At 40.2% G+C, this 11,957-nt stretch overlaps 1 long non-coding RNA gene across 21 annotated transcripts; it reads left to right on the forward strand.

Moving 5' to 3' along the window:
* Positions 1-3,370: 3,370 nt before the first annotated feature.
* On the forward strand, positions 3,371-9,192 carry LOC123164272 (uncharacterized). Of its 21 annotated transcripts, none has more exons than XR_006482282.1 (9): positions 3,371-3,993; positions 4,451-4,521; positions 5,019-5,125; positions 5,237-5,429; positions 6,130-6,234; positions 6,316-6,712; positions 7,447-8,616; positions 8,714-8,931; positions 9,009-9,192. It is a non-coding gene; the product is annotated as an uncharacterized lncRNA (long non-coding RNA). The 21 variants fall into 21 exon arrangements; XR_006482268.1 differs by having other exon boundaries at positions 5,267-6,234; positions 7,447-7,565; positions 8,115-8,616; XR_006482280.1 differs by having other exon boundaries at positions 5,267-6,234; positions 7,447-7,565; positions 8,420-8,616.
* Positions 9,193-11,957: the final 2,765 nt, after the last annotated feature.

Raw genomic sequence — 11,957 nt, forward strand, 5'->3', positions numbered from 1 at the left:
CTTAATGCAAACCCTGCCGGACCACAGGAGAGGCGAGGGTTACTGCATCGATATGCTTGAGGGTGGCTGGCGAGCAAACGAAGATGGCGAGGCGCGGGCTGCCGCGTGTTGGGAACGACAGTGGAGGTAGGCTTGCCGAGGGGGAGCTGGCGAAGGAGATTGGGCGGACTAGTTGAGTGAAATGCAGGCGGACGGTGGCGGGGTGTTGGCGGCCTAGGTGAAAAGGGTAAAAAATATCCCCGGTCGCCGCTCGCGCGGAAAGGCCTATGCAAACAGTTGCCTCTAAGCGCTCGTGTGCACAAACAGAATAATTTCGTTTGAAATGAAGACGTACTAATTTTGAAATGAAGACATGAGTTCATTGTTTCGCCTCTAAATTTTTCGCACGTAAACCAATCACAATTTTACCACGGGTTTGATTTGCTGGTGCATTTCTGGTCTCGTGTGCTATATGTAAGACATTTTTTGGCATTTACCGTGTATGTTGGCATATAAATCAATTCCTAGCCGGACTGCATTTCCTGTCGAAAGGGATGAGGATTGCCGTTCGATCTAGGAGCATCCAACGGTGCAGACGTACGATCCGTGGGGTTTGGGTTCTGGCCAATCAGAACGCACGACTCAGATCGCGCGCGCAGCGAGGGGGGGCATCGGCCACGGTTTGGTAGGCACACGGCTTTCGTGTGTGAACCGTGTGCTATTTGAAAACATTTTCCTGAGAGGGGCTATTTGAAAACATGTACATGTGTTGTCGAAAGGGATGGGGATCGCCGTTCGATCAAGGAGAATCCAACGGTGTAGACGTACGATCCGTGGGGTTTGGGTTCTGGCCAATCAGAACGCACGACTCAGATTGCGCGCGTGGCAGAGGGGTGGGGGTGCATCGGCCACGGTTTAGTGGACACACGGCTTTCCTGAGTGAACCGTGTGCTCATTGAAAACATTTATATTACCTAACATCATATTTTTCTTCGAATGAAAACACGAGTTCATCGTTTCGCCTCCAATTTTTTTCCATGATAAGAAATCATGAGTATAGTGGAGAGTGTCATATACTAGTATGATGAATATACAGTACATATGATACTAGTGTATGATACTATCTTTAATTAATTATAGCACATAGTATAATACATAGAGAGTATAGTATCATATATAGATCATATTTATTGCCATGCATGACACAAATTAGCATCGCATTTAACATGATACGATATCTACCTACTATATGTTACTCTAACCCTCTTTATATATATATATTTAATTATTTGCCACATCAGCATACTTGCTATTTCCGAGTGCATGACATCGTCGGCTATGATACCACCACTATGGCCAGCCTTATATAGTGGGGAGTATCATATACTATATAGTATCATGCATATGATACTACGTACGTACCTTCATAGTGCATATATAGTATCATAGAGTAGTACTAGATCCCTCTGTAAACTAATATAAAAGTGTTTAGATTACTAAATAGTGACCTAAACGCTTTTACATTAGTTTACGGAGGAAGTATATATCATAGATGACCGTATTTATGGCCATGCATGACACAAACTAGTATAACATTTATTATATATATGTGTTACGATATCTACCTATGTTACTGCTTCTTTGCCACATCATCATATTTTCTATTCCCAGGTGCATGATACCGGCTATGATATCCCCACTACGGCCACCCTAATAAGGCTGGTCGTAATATAGGAGTATCAAGCGGTATGATGCATGCCAACTAGACTTTTTGGATGATGTGGCACACAGTTAAATGATGAAAAGAGGGTGTGTGGGTATAATATCATGATACCGTATCATATTAAATGTTGTACTACTTTGTGTCATGCATGGTAATTAATAAGGAACCTAAGATACTAACTTATGATACTATGCATGCGCGCATTACGGAGGTATTGCCGATCATATACTAGTATCATGCATATATACTCACTCCTTTCCTGTTTATAGGCTTATCTCAAAATTTTAGTTTTTCCATTTTATAAGGCTCAATTTGGTTGTTTCCCATCACATGTCCAGATTCCAAGGTGCATTAAATCATTGCATGCAAGTATTAAGAGAAAGTTGACCAATGCATGTACTTTATATATGCATGCATGTATTGCAATTAATACATTGGAAAAACATAAATTTTTGAGGAAAACAAAAGCATTAATTGGGTGTTTTTGCAAACTACAAAAAGTATTCCACCACTCACCATCTACCTTGGTTGGTGAGATTTTTGAACTGAGCCCTATAAGGCTGGTTGTAATGGGGAGTATCATATATACTAGTAGTATCATGCATATATATGATAGTGTAGCTAGGATACTACTTCCGTAATGCATAGTATCATAAGTTAACATCTTAGGTTGCCTTACTAATTGTCATGCATCACACAAAGTAGTAGTACAACATTTAATATGACACGGTATCATGATATGATACCACATCCTCTCTTGTGTGCCATATCATCCAGAAAGTCTAGTAGGCATGCATGATACCGCTTATGATAATACCATTACAACCAGCCTAAACCGGAAAGGAGGGAGTATGAGACTAGCCACAATGAAGAGTAATACACTAGTAACATACACATATCCCTAGACTATATATGTTACTACCTTCGTAGTGAGTAGTAACATAAGTGTAGTGTCATGCAAAGCTTCATTTCTTAGGTTACAGACTCATATTGCATTGGGACATGTGATGCTACAGTAACTAGCTAAGTTACTGAAACTATCTCTCTCCTCATTAACTTATTACCACATAAGCAAGTTTGCTGAGTTGGAGTCGGTGTTACTGTTGAAGTTACTCTCACTGTGGCTAGTCTGATACTAGCTAGTCGTCTATGATATACTAGCTACCTCACTAAGAGCATGGTTAATAATACAGCCAAGGGTCGACAATAAGAAGTTGCAATGTCATATATAGTCAACCTCTTAGCGGGCATATACAATAATAAGTTTTATATACGTACTAGTTTATCAATAGTTGGCCCACCTTACATCCTCGCAAAGTGTCTTGGGTCTCGTGTTGCAGCTGGCTCTACTAACCAAGAGCCCGCTTCTCTTTTTTTCCTCCAACTAATAAGCACATATATATTATTCTATTCCTTATAGCCAGACTACCCACAGTGGGAGTAACATATGTAGTAACATCACACATATCTTTACCTAATATTAAAAGACGGAAGCTTTCATAGTTCTCCATACGTCATCTTTTTTATCCGTTAATTTTGTGTTAACAAAAAAGATTGACGGCTAAGATTAAAAAAAGGTTGCTTTACAGGAAAACCCCCGGTATTTTGTGAAACGAAGCCGCCATCCAGGATTAAGTGAAAAAATGATTCGCTATGTAAAAAAAACCCGACCAGCATCCTCCTAAACTCACGCGCCTCTGCTCCGACGGAATTCCTGCTCCGACCCGATGCGACGAGGCGATGCCTCTCCTGGCATCGTCCTCGGGCCACTCGCCGTACGCCCACCATGGCGCCGGTGGTGACTCGGCCCCCGCCCGCCCTTGCCGCCTACCACCACCAACCTCACAGTTCTCTCTCTCCGCCCTAGAGCGATTTGGACTGGAACCCGCCCCTCCTTTCCGTCTCCAATCTCAGCATGCCATGTCACCGGCAACAGCAGCTCCTGTAGGACGGATCCAGGCGGGCTGACCCGTGGTACCCTTCTTCTACTGGATCCCCTCCTCTAGTAGCATGCCCTCCACGAGCACGACCTTACCTCCCCAAGTAGGAAGGCGAGCACGAGATCCCCTCCCCGAGAAAGACCACGCCTTGACCTCCACAAGCCACTTCTCCGATGTACTTCAAAACTGCCAATGGACGAACATCAATTTCTTCATATTTCTTCCATTCAGTTTTTGTTTGCTGGGGAATTAGTAAATTGAATGTACAAATAGCATTGTTGTAGGTACGTGGCGTGGAGCAGCACCTTCAACTTCTCATCTGATCTCACCCTACTCTTTGACTGCATGAAGGTAACAATTCATCTCTGGCTCTTTTGTTTTGCTCTGTTTGTCCTGCTCCTTGCCATGGTGGAATTAACAAATGGATGTTTCATTTCTTGACAAAATAAAGCAGGACAGATTACATTAGTTATATAGTTTACTGTTTGAATAAATCAATATGATTATAAATGCCATTAATCTTCCGCGTCATCCCTTTTTATCCGTTAATTTTGTGTTAACAAAAAGATTGACGGCAAAGGTATGATGCATGTGCCTGGAATCAACAATTTATTTTCTTCGAAACCGTCTTCATAATTCATACTGTATTAGAAAGATCCGAATTAGGCCATTAATTTCCCTTTATGTCCACAGAAACATACTTTAGAAGTTAGTTTCCATCATTTTGATGATTCAGAGTTGATTTGAGATATAGCGATTGAAGAACAACATATCCAAATTGTAAAGTTTGAAGATGGCATGTATGCAGTTCAATGCTCTGTACACAACGACGTGGCACAAAATCAGGACTGCAAGCATCCCAATGCGATAAACAACTCGGTAATTTTCCTTTTAGTTTATTTTCATGTTAATCCGTTCTAAAAATGATGTTAGATTAAGAGCAAGTGGAACTTTTATGTCAAAGCTGAGATATCTGCACAACGGGTCTTTGATGCATATTGTAGGCTGATAAAATCAAAACCTTTTCGATAAACTACAGAGTAGCTAGATAATTGTTTTGATAACTGAATAATAAAGAATAGAAAATTGTTTCGGTTACTGGATAATACAGAGTATTTTAGTTCTCATGGTAACAGAAAAGGCCTCAGTTGTAATTTATTTGAGTTTTCATTTTCATTATATGTTTGGTCAAGATTGAGCTTACTTTTTGTCCATGTTGTGCTGGTATAATGCATCATCAAGATTTAAATTTTATAAGATGATATTGTGTAATTCAGCATATGGATAAGGGATATGGTGTATTGTCTCAAAATAGTAAAACACCATCTCTAATCAACTGTAATGGTCTTTGTTTCATTTTTTTTGGCCAAAAATAGGTGCCGAAAGTGGGAGATGGCTCGCAGAAGAAAATTGTTGGTTGTGCTGAACGAATAGCAGACAGCGTCATGGTGTGCTGTGGTGCTAGAACCCTAGGACAACACTGGTACGAGGATATTCTATTTAACTTTGTTACTTGGATCATATAATTGCCTTCTGTAGTAGTGCACACGAACATATAATTGGGGATTTATTCTAGCTTAAAATTTCTAACCAGGAATGGTTTGCTTCACATTTCAACCAGCAGTACTGCTGCCGTGGCAGTACGTGAACCTGGGAGTGAGCCGACATTCTACTCCAAGTGGTTCAAGGCGGTGACCCCGCTGTCTACAGTTATATCTACGACAACCTAGGAGCATATTCACCCACGACCAGTCACCCGACGAAATCATCACCTTCTGCTCCAACAAGTAGTAGTCTTATATTCTTATCCTCTCTAAAATTCCTTCATGTTTGTGTATCTTGTGGTCAGAGAATTCAATTCTTAACACAATCATATGCGTGTATGGTCCATCAGTGAGTCTGTCCAGATTCTAGATCCCAAATAAAAAAGAATAATTTTTTGAATCAAAATAAAACTGCAGCAATCATATACACTATCAATGTTCTTCCCTATGCTGTCAATTCTGAATGGCTTCCTGTTGAAAATTGCTTATGTGATTATTCAGATTGATTCATTGTTGTGTTTAGTTAACTAATGTAATTATTCAGTATGTACAAGTGGCCACCATATCATGTTTGGCTGGGTTACAGTCACAAGTATTTCAAGGGTAATCAAGTTGATAAGCACAAGCTTAAATTCAACCAAAAACTTTATGGTGTGATCTCAAATCTGTGTGCACACTCACATCCTAGCACACGATTTTCTGAAACCACATTACACAATCTGATCTACAGAACTACGCAACCACTGGAATTTTTAATTGAGAGACAACTAATTTCTCATTGTTTGATTCATCATGTTTACATGGCCTATCCTAGAGAGACTAACATTGTTCTTTGGTTTGGTTGATTCACTTCAGGTAAATTTTCTGGTAGCTTCATTATGTACATTAGCATGAAAAGGTGTTTTTTGTTTAGACGAATTAACTGTTGAATACTCCATTGAAGAGGTAGGCCAGTCACATGATTGGGAAGAATAAGGTGTATGCTATGTTAACTGTTGAATACTCCATTGAAGAGGTAGGCCAGTCACATGATTGGGAAGAATAAGCGGTATGCTATGGTTGAACTGATTCCTTTTGGAAGACCATTTAACATGGTCTACTGATTATATCCTTCTGTCTTGAACTGTAGGCAGAAGTGAGATAGCAATTGCTGCTTTATGCTCTCAAGCGGCTGATTTTGTACCGCGGACTCTAAAGCTGCATATATTGAGTCCCTCTGTACCAGCTGGGAGGAGAGCAAGCGGCGTCGTGGTGGCCTCGACGGTGACTAACAGGAGGAGCACGGCGAGCTGAGCCGGAGGAGGACGAGCCGTCCACGTGCAGGAGGCTCCCCGGCGGATCTGGGAGACGGCGGGAGGCATCTCCGACGGCGTGGGCCGGGCCTCCTTGCTTCCTCAGATCCGCGTTTCTATCGTGCATCCAGTTTGTCGCTTCCCTTGACGTTGATGGCTCTATGATTAGCCGTGTTCTCTTCCTGCTGTGTGGCTACACCGCCTCATCCTCCAAGTACTAAGCCACGATGAGATGTAAGTGCACCCTCTATTTTTCTTTAGATTACTGCATACCATTGCTGTCATCCACATGTTTGACGGAATGCCCAACCACATTGCTCACACAAAATTCGATGGAAAAAGGAAGCAACCTGGCTTATTAGGGCCATTAGGCAAACTGATAGTTGCTTACAAATCTCTTGCATACGATGCTAAAGGAATTTCTTTCCACTTTGAACTCACAATTGCAGCCCATGCTCTCATAAAACTATTGGTGAGTTTTCTCAAAATCCATGCTTCCTTAGTTTTTTTTTACTTTTGTAGTGTCTTGTAATTTTTGTACTGATCAATTTTAATAGCTCTCATACTTTCATTGTAAATTATAAAAAGAGGTATGTTAAAATTGTATACTTTTACAATGAATGAAAAGACTAATGCTCTGCTATGCCAGCGGCAATGGAAGAAATAAAAATAAGAAAGAATTTTTGTGGTGGATCTCTAGGAAAATTTGGAACAGTATCTGATCTGGGAACAGCAACTATGAAAACAACTGATCTTGGATTTGAGTTTCTTTTAATCTAGAAATGATGTACGGGGCCAGCAAATTCAGTTATTTGGTTTTCTAACTTGCATTGTGGAGAAAAAAGAGATAGGTGAGGTAGAGAGAGAGAGCAGAGAGAGACGTGCACATCACCGAACCCTTTCGATTCTATTGCAATTTGCAAGGTCAAATAGTTATTCGTGTTCTATCTCTCTGGGATAATCTGCAGTTATTTGGCTCATCCTCGCGCCTCAAGTTTCCGACAGCACCGTGGCTGTACACCGTCGACTTCGCCGGAAATCCGTCTACACATACTCTACTGTCCGCCAAAACTTTGTCTGACCTAAGGTACATACTACAGTGTCATCGATTTGTATCTGTCATCAACTACTTACTTCTTACGTTTGTATGTCATCAACTATACTACTTATTAAAAGGGAGAAAGAGAGGATACGTTAGAGCTAGATGAAAAAATAGCCCTGTAAAAGAGAGGATTCTGCTTTCTATGTGAGTATCTTGGTGCATGCTTTTTCTGAATAAAATGTAGAGGTCATGAATGAATTAAACCATGCTACTCTGAAATCAGAGAGCAGGCAAGGGTATGTTTATTTTCAGTTAAAGTAGTATTAGTTGTATACATCCCATTTGAAAAAATAGTATGTATATGCTCCTTGCAAACTACTACGTATTATGTGTTAAAAAAAACTACTACGTATTATTTAAACGTTTTACATAAGACTGTTCGTCCAGATACAATAACTAATTAGTATTTTAATAACTTGAGTTGCATGGCTTGATCGCTCTGCTTGGGTCTTCTCTTATGTATGAGTGCACCATATGTGAGTTAAATAAGTCTTCTAACTGTCTGGGCTAATTTGCCTTTTGTTTTGATTTGAGCTGATGGGGATGAGATGTGACCCCGCTGCTGGGCGTCGCAAATGCCACTGCTCCAATGTGTGCCCCAGCTTTGGTGATGCATGGGCGAGGCTACTCGATTTGGGGCCCTCCTTACAAGAAATCACGTTTTTTCGTTCAGATTTTAGAGCTCTTGAGTTTCAGCTTAGTTCAAGGATAGAAAAGCATACTCCTTATGGATTCAATGAGGAAGACCATTAGCCGCTACCTTTTCAGAATTGGATGGTGTGATGGACCTTCATCTTACTGTCCAATTTCTTAGCTTATTCGCTTTAACTGTACTACAGTTATATAGCAGGATAAAGATCTAATCCTGTGACGCCTCTGCAATTGCACCATCGTCAAAAGTTGCACATGAGTTGATTCAGACTTTCAGAGTTCATAGAAAATCTAGCAGAGTTCATTGGCCTGAAAGCATATCAGATCCTAAGGAAAGGGGGCCCGGTTCAGATTTCTCGCTACTCTGTGCTGTTGGATAGCCATGGTGTGTATTAGTTTTGTTTTACCACAGAAATTCGTTTCTTGGGAGTTAGGATATCAGGTGTATACATTACTTTTCTTATGAATTTGTTCTCTTTTAGTGCACTATCTATCTATCAAAGTTTTCAAAGAAATTGATGGCGGCGGCTCAGCAACATCATGGCGAATGGCAAAGCTTCTAAAATGGACGGGAGAGAGGTGGTGACGCACGGCTGGGAGACGTACAGATTTGAGGAAATATGACTCATGAGGTTTCATATTAAAAAAATGATAGCCTTTGTAAGAAAAGATATGACGTACATTTGTGCAAATTGATAATGTAAGATCATCTCGAAACTTTATTATTTTTCAAGATTGATTTACTTGGTGGTGCTAACTTCCATTTTGTCAAAACAGGACATGCATGCTATTTCTGAAAAAAGAAGCTTCTCTGTTGGCATCCCTGATGGTACCTTTAGATATGCAGGAAGAGAAATGGTGTCTCATAATTCATTGGATGTGACCAGTAGGTCATATCATCATGTTTTGCTATTGATGTAATGCTACATTCCTTGACTGAAATGAAACCCTTTAGTTGCTACTGTGGTGCTCCTATTATTGTTATATTCCTTCACAGAAAGCAAACCTTATTCATGGCTAGCCTATAGAATAGCGGATACAGAGTTCAAAAACCATCAATCTCAGGAACACTTTGACCATGTGTTTGATTCTATTGAAGACCCAATAGATGATGAGGTGCTGCAACTCCTAATGTTGAGCTATATGGACTCAATGAGCAGAACCACCATGACAAACATACGGGTCAATAGAATTAAAAAAAGTTGCAGTTTATTTGCCCTGAAACTACTCTATGGATGATGGTTTATGTTGTTGATCACTGCACGACCCTAATCAAACGGTCTGCTACAGTTTAATTCTATGCATGGATGGCTCGATCTCACTGTCGTCCAAAAATCGCCTTATTGGTGTTGTGTTCATATATTCAATAATGTCTTCAGTTTCAATTAATATCATTAACTAGACTCCCATGATTGCAGTGGCGTATTATTCGGCAAAAAGTAGTATTGCCACCTTTTTAATGTTTTCATTCACATCCATGGTCATATATGCTACTTGGACGAAACAATTGATCAACTCTGAATGCGGCTGGTAGGGGTCATGATGGACAGGGCGAATGAACGCAACGGATAGGGCACCAAACGGCGGCTGCTCCCCCCCCCCCCCCCCCCCCCCCCCACCCCAACCCCGTGGGGAACCCTACACTACGGCGCGAGGAAGGGATAGGCCCATCTCGACGGAGGAGGTAGACATGACACGGGCGGCGACGGCGTAGAGCACTTCGACAAGGGAGACTTAGAATGGGGAACCATAAGGAAGATGAGTTCGTGCGTCCTTATATTAATAAAAGTTAACATCAAGTGCTTTGTTTGGGCCAAGCTCAAATAGTTAAAAAAAAGAATAAACTCTTCTCAACCAAACAACAATCTGTAAAAAATCCCTAACAAAAATTCTATACAAAATTCTGTAGAGAAAACTTAACACGGTAAAAATAGCTTTAAAATGTTCACAATTTTACATATGTTCACACTATCTTTGTTTCACAAAAATATGTTCGCATTTTTTACAAAAACTTAAAAATTCCCCCAAAAGTTCCATTTTTTACTGAAACAAAGTCCATCTAGAAATGTACAACCGAAAAACAAAACATTCTTTTCATTAAAAACATCTATTCAAAAAATATTCTTTTTTCCGTAAAAAATGTTCTTTTCTAGAGAAATGTTCTATTTTTCATAACTATTCTTAAAAAGTGTTCCAATTTTTACGAAAACATTAACCTTTTAATAGAAATAAAGAATTTCCCCCGTTTAACCTTATTATGGATGTTTATTAAAATTAAATATAAAAATAATGCACAATGGCACATGAAACTGGTTATGCCCTTTTTTCGCCCGGTGCAACACACGGGCATTTGTACTAGTCTAGATAAAATAGATGATGTGGCAAGCAATAAATGAAGAAATGGAGGAAAGTGGATATGTATGATGTTACTACCTATGTTACTCCCACTGTGGGTACAGTCTTACTATAGTATGAAACTACCCACAATGGGAGTAACATAGGTAGTAACATCAGACATATCTAGATAAAGTAGATGATGTGGCAAGCAAACATAGCTAGTTACTAGTAGTATGAGTAACATCACATGTACATATCAAGGCAAGATGTGTCTATAACCTAATAAATGAAGTGTTGCATGTTACCACACATATGTTACTCCCCACTATAGAGGTAGTAACATAGACTAGTAACACATGTGCATGTTACTAGTCTATGTTACTACCCATTGTGGCTAGTCTGAGTAACATCACACATCTCAAGGCAAGATGAGTCTATAGCCTAATAAATGAAGTGTTGCATGTTACTACACATATGTTACTCCCCACTATAGAGGTAGTAACATAGACTAGTAACATTCTATCTTACTACCCATTGTGGCTAGTCTTATGTCACTCTATTGTGTACTTAATTGCTCTAATGCATAGTATCATAGAGTAGCTAGTATCATATGTAGTACTTTATTTATATTGTCATGCATGACACATAGTAGAATAACATTTATTATGATACGATTTCATGATATGATACTTAACCCTCTCTTTCTTTATTTAATTAATTCTATGACAGCTCATCAAAATTGCCTAGTTGGCATGCATGATACTAGTTATGATACCCCCTTACTATCAGCCTAGCAAAGGTGTACAGATCATTTGTGCGTCGCTTTGTGAGTTTTCATCCGTTTGTTCGAGAAGCGGGGAGAAGTTTCAAACATTTCGGCCGCGAGGTGCGGCCACTGGCGTAGACCTAGTTGGTATTTTAATTACAGAAAATTTAGATGGAGTTCGGACATCATCAAAATCGATGTGTGCCTGTGGCATGCTCTCACGACCCCGTGGAAAAAAAATGGTAAAGTTTGGCACATGTTTTGATGACCGCTCCTTCCAAACCGGAGCATCTCACATGAAGGATCATGGTTTTCCAAAAGGAGACATGTCAATTCAAACTCCTGTGGCCAGTGACTTCATCGTTTGGCCTCATAAAAATTTCCACGGTACGCAATCACCATTATACCACGGGTTTGATTTTCTGGCGCATTTCAGGTATCGTTAGCTATATTTAAGACTTTTTTTGAGATTAACGTGCATTTTGTGCATAAAAATAAAATTACAACTGGAACTGCATGTGCTGTCGAAAGGGATGAGGATCGCCGCACGATATGGGAGCATCCAACGGTGCAGACGTACGATCCGCGGGGTTTGGGTTCTGGCCAATCAGAAAGCACGACTC

Source organism: Triticum aestivum, chromosome 7D (assembly GCF_018294505.1).
Source record: "Triticum aestivum cultivar Chinese Spring chromosome 7D, IWGSC CS RefSeq v2.1, whole genome shotgun sequence".
Classification (NCBI taxonomy): Eukaryota; Viridiplantae; Streptophyta; class Magnoliopsida; order Poales; family Poaceae; genus Triticum; species Triticum aestivum.